Source organism: Sciurus vulgaris, assembly GCF_902686455.1.
Source record: "Sciurus vulgaris genome assembly, chromosome: 12".
In the NCBI taxonomy this organism is placed as follows: domain Eukaryota; kingdom Metazoa; phylum Chordata; class Mammalia; order Rodentia; family Sciuridae; genus Sciurus; species Sciurus vulgaris.
Window position 1 is genome coordinate 23,523,042 of NC_136473.1, and position 6,000 is coordinate 23,529,041.

Genomic DNA, 6,000 nt, shown 5'->3' on the forward strand with positions numbered 1-6,000 from the left:
AGGTGAGGGCCAGTGGATGAAAAGTAACCAAGGAGAAATATCAGGGGCCAGGGGCCTTCTGGCTACAATGAACTAACAGAAGTTGTGCTGAAGTGAAGACAGATGGGGGCTGTGGATGAGGAACCTGATCAGGACCATAAGGTATTAAGGATGGGAGTTCTTGTCAAAGTGACATAGAAGAGTTCTTTGCTGAAACTGGATTTTATAAGGAAGTCCACAGATGGCCCGAGAGGAAGTTTCAGATGTAAAATTTGGCCAAGCAATGAATCTTTGTCATCGTGATTCAATGAAATTAAACCAGTTGGCTACAGGCTAATCAGCTTAAGACAGCTTAAAAAGGAATGTATGACAGACAGTTGTTAAGAAGATAAAAATACTTCCTCATTTATGCTCCATAAACTGTGCTGCGACTGCTGTAAAACAGAGAGAGTCAGGCCTCCAAGTTTGTGAACTGTTCTTTTTCATGTACCATAAACTCTTAAAATTCTCACTTGATCTGTTTTTATTTGGGGCACCATGTTTCACACTATACATGCACTATCTTATTTATTCCCAAGATCAACTTCATGAAGTGGCTACTGGTATTATGTTCTTCATTTTAGAGATGAGGAAACCAAGGCATTTGCTAAAGATCTCACAGCTAAGGATGGCAGAAGCCAGGAATCAAGTTCAAGACTCTCTGACCCCAAGGACTGGACATGTTTCATGTGCCCTTCTATCCTGTAGGTTTTCCTGATGCACATTGGTATCATGTAGCTAGAAATGACATAAATGTACATTAAGAAAATAGCAATGCCAGTTAGTAAGCATATGGAAAAAATGCCAAAATGTGTGCCAAAGACACTCTTATAGGTCACCAGATACAGAAACATCTGGGCGAGCTTAGCAAAGTAGAGACTTGATCTGAATTTGGACGTGAACTCAGAGAAGATGCGCAGGATGATGATATTGTGTGAGATGGTGCCCAGGATACCCACCATGCTCTCTCACAAATGGTCCTTTGGTGCTGCCAGAGAAAGAAAATTGGCCTCTTGAGTCATCAAGTTCATCTATTGTGATCTTTCTTGTATCATTAGAAATATATATAATAAAGTTTAATATATTTTTACAAAGAATATGTAAATATTCATATTTAAGGCATACTGGCTGTGACAAGTTCACATAGCTATGTATCAATCATTTCTACTTTATTTTTGTATTTCTATTTTATAGATATTTTGTATTTATATTTTGTATTTCTATATTTTGTATTTCTATTTTGTAGTCCTGAGGACTGAACTCCGGGCCTCACACAAGTGAGGTAAATGCTCTATCTCTGAACTACAACCTCAGCCCTTTTTTTTTTTAAAGAAATTTTTTTTAGTTTTCAATGGACTTTATTTATTTATTTTCTGGAATTTCAGTATTTTATTTATTTACACTTCAATCTTATATTCCTATAGAATTTCTTCTATCATATGACATGATGCAAGATATAACTTATCTAAATAATATTTACTTGATATTCCCTTCATTTATGGCTTTTTTTTAATTGTTCGATTTATATTGTAAACAAATGGGGTACAGTTTGTTTCTCTGGTTGTGCATGGAGTAGAGGTGTACCATTTGTGTAGTCATACATTTACATAGGGTAATGGTGTTTGATTCATTCTGTTGTTTTTCCCTTCCCCCCACCCCTCCCACCCCTCTTTTCCCTCTATACAGTCCCTCCTTCCTCCATTCTTGCCCCATTATGTATCATCATCCGCTTATCAGCGAGATCATTCACCCTTTGGTTGTTTGAAAAAAAAATTTATTTTGAGGCAAGGTCTTGCTAAATTGCTAAGGCTCTCCTTGAACTTATGATCCTCCTGCCTCAGCCTCCCAAGTAGCAGGGATTACAGACGTGTGCCACTGTGCCCAATTTCATTTCGATTTTATAGATGAGAATTCTGTACAGCCTCATACACTGTGAGAATTGATGAAGGTGTTGGGAGACGACTCTCCATGGGTCTGCCTTGTTTCTGCTTATCTTTCAGACTGCTCTTTGTTTAAGACCGTCTTTTCAAGGTAGTTAGTGATCAGCCTTGGAAGACAGAAATAGTGTCTCCCTCACTGTCCATTGTAAATAATTTGGATACTCTAAGCTGAGTTCTTCTTCAGCAACGAAACCCACTCTATTTGCAGATATCTATCCCAGCTGATTTTTGTTCCCCACAAAAGACCTGGAGAAAAGAGCAAGCTAGCTGGTTCAGGCCACTTGCTTTGCCATTAGTAATAAAGTTCTTTGTCTCTGATCCAGAAATCTCATGTCTATGCCAGCAAACATAAAACCATGGCAGTTGGCTTGCAAGTAGTATAAAACCACAGACTTATGTAGATAGGTCAACTTGGTCCTCATCCTTATTGAAAAATAAAGTATCTACATTGACACCCACTGGATTGATATCACATTGGTCCACCCTATACCTCAGAGAAACCAAGAAAGATAAAATGTCTGGGCTCCTTAGCTAAACATCTGGGGGTGGGGGCGGGGCTCCGGGGATGCTTAGCTAAGGTACCCAGAGACTAGGTTAAGGAAAGCTCCTTCGGCGTCCATGCCCTTAAAATGCTCATTATATGAAGCAAGGGTTGACAAACTATGGCCCATGAGCCAAATCTGGTCCACCATCTGTTGTAGTAAATAGTTTTATTGTCTACATATTATCTATGGTTACTTTTGTATAGGAATAAGAATCAAGTGGCTAAGATAGAGACAATATTACCAACAAAGCCTAAAGTAGCTACTGTCTGTCCTTACACAGGAATCTAAAGGAAGAGGTAGACACACAAAAAATAATTTCCTAAAGACAAACAGAACATTATGTGAATGAAATACTATAAACACACCACACACACCGGTACATGCGTGATCCCAACCCTCCACATGCCTATCATTTATATGCTCAGTCTTCTTTCATCCCCATAGCAACTTTATGAGACACATGAGTTAGAAATATGGCTTTTGAAGTCGAATTAGCTTTAAATTTAAAGCTTTACTGCTTAACTAGCTGAGTGACCTTAGGTAAATTACTTAACCTCTCTTACATCAATTTTCTCTCTTATTAACTGTGGATTGTTATATCATAGGGTTCCTGAAAGAGTTAAAACTGCATAGAATGGCCTGTGGCACCTAGTAAACAGTATGGAAATATTTGTTATTTTGATTTATTACCACTTTCCATTAGGATAAATGAGAGACAGAGAGATAAGTGATTTTTTTGAAGGTTACATGGCTAGAAAAAAGAACATAATCTCAGCTCTGATTGCAAAGCCTGGGCTTTTGTCTGCTGTTAATATATCACCTCTTATTGAATTTATAAATAAAAACAGTACAATAAAATTTATTTGCCCTCTCCAATAATGCTTTTGTTTCTAAAATTGTGATTCATGGTTTATTTATTGGCAGATCCTACAGGTTTCTCTTGTAATGTGTGAGTTCCTAAGGAGCTCTCTTTGAATTTGCTTTATTAATAGAGTCACACCTGACACTTTGATGATTGTCCTCCAGAGTGAAGTTCCCCATGTATAATTGAACTAATTATATCCATGACTTTAAAATTAAAAGACTAAACAAAACTTTTGCTAATGAGCTCTAAAATTCTCAAGTGATTTGAAATAAAGAATAGTACTTGTAAATACAAAGCCATAATATAAGTGATTTGACACTATTATATTGATCTAAGAATATACCAAGGTCAGTGATATTTTCCATACAGTCTTTAGTCAGTTTTCAAATTTTGGGTTTAAAAACAAGCATTATGTGAATCAGATACTTTCTCTGAATGGTTCTAAGTACAGTATCCTGATGTCCTCTACCTCCCATCTCCAGATGGCTGTCTTTGGCAGAGGAATACCCTGGTGCTACTTTCTTCAGAAGCACATGACTATTTGTAATAATTCCACCTCAATTAAAAGAAGAGGACACTGTCCATCAGATTTCACATATTATTTTGAGCTTCTAGAAAAGCATTTTTTCCATGGACGACAGTGTTTTTTCTTCCTCCCTGATGTGCATTTGCTATAAGCACAGTCAGACTTGAACTCTCATCACATACAGCAGCATCTACCTGGAGACTGGAAGCTTGTGGGAAGGATCCTATTTAACTGCTGATTTCTCCACTAATTAATAGCTATTTCTAAAGTTAGATATGAATTTTAATGAAATGTTTTGATGCCCAGAAGTGAAGCTCTAGTTAGATTCTGACAGAATAACAACTACAAGCTATGGTATAGAAATTGTTTCAAAAAACCTCACAACCACAATACTTGCCAGGGTTTGGGGATTTGTAAGCCAGTTCATTCTGATTTAAAGCTCTGTAGTTCCAGATATCACCTCCATAGTGTCTCGTTTAGTTTTGACCAAAGTTATGCCATTCCTGGCCAAATCACATAATTCCTGAAGGAGATACTTAGAACTTTTCCCTCCTACAATAGTGACTGAGAAGGTTGTATATTCCAGATAATGCAGCTACAAAATGGAGTGGCTTTGTCTTAGTTTGTTTTATGTTGCTATAACTAAATACCTGATGCAGGGTAATACATAAAGAAAAGAGGTTTATTTGGTTCATGATTCTGGTAATTGGAAAATCTAAACAGCATGTTGTTGGCATCTGGAATGGGTCACCTGGTAGAGTTAGAACATAACAATGGTATCACATGGCATGAGAACTAGAGAGAGAGAGACTGGTGACAGTGACAGAAAGTAGCCCTGTGGTGCGAGAGGAAACAAGAGAGTGGGGAGGGGCCAGGCTTGCTCTTTTATAACAAACTGCTCTCCAGGAACTAATTCATTCCGGTGAGACAGAAATCACCACACTAGATTAGCCTTATTCCCTTCACAAGGATGATCATGAGCAATCAATTTCCACCAGGCCCCACCTCTTAAAGTTTCTACCACCTCTCAATACTGTTTCAAAGGGAACCAGGCCTCCCGCACATGAATCTTTGGGAGACAAGTCATATCCGGACTATAGCAGGCTCCTGTAAGCATAGGACCACGTGGAGCAGAGCCCATTCTAGAAGTTGATTTGTTTGATGTGTAGTGTGATAAAAGACTTTTAACTTAAGCCAGTGAAGCCCAGGAATTGTTTATCACAACTGTAGAAGCATACAATCAACTTCATCTATTTTCCAACTGGATTGTCTTTTTCTTAGTAATTTATAGAAGATCTTTGCCTATTAAAGATATTAACATTGTTTCTATTACATATGCTGCATTTTTTCTTGCTGCTGAAATTTTGTTTACAATGTATTTTGCTGTCAAGAGTTTAAAGGTTTTATATAGCTAAACCTGTCCTATACGTTCTTTGAAAGTTTTTCTGTCTTTATAGAAAGGGTCTATCCCCTTGCTAAGATTTAATTTTCCCATTACTATTTACTGCAAAGGTTATCATTTTCCCCACTGGGAAAAAAAGCTACTTTTATGAATACTAAATCCCAGCTATGCATACATAGATCTATGTCTGGAGTCTTTATTTTTCTATTTTGATGTCTGCACCATTCTATTTTTTGTATTTCTTTTAATACATGTTCTGATATGTGGCATAGCTTATTCCGCTACATTATTTCATTTCAAAATATTCTTGGTGTTCATACACATTTATTCTAGATAAATTTTGCTGTCTATCGAATCTGGAAAAGCAAGTGTTAGGATTCTAGGGGAAATTATACTAGTTATGTATATTAGCACAGTGACTATCAAGGTGGCACATGACTATAATTGCTACTCAAGGTGGAGGCAGGAGAATTATAAGTTGGAGGTCGGGCTGGGCAACTCAGTGAGACCCTGTCTCAAAGTAAAATAAAAAGGGCTGGGAGTGTATGTAGCTCAGTGGTCAAGCACTTGCCTAGCATGCCTGAGGTCCTGGGTTCAATTCCCTGGACCCTGCTCTGACCCTCCAACAAATAATGGGGGGTACTGACATCTTTGTACTTCTGAGTTTCCCATCCAAGAATATGCTGTGTCTTTTTTATTCAGAT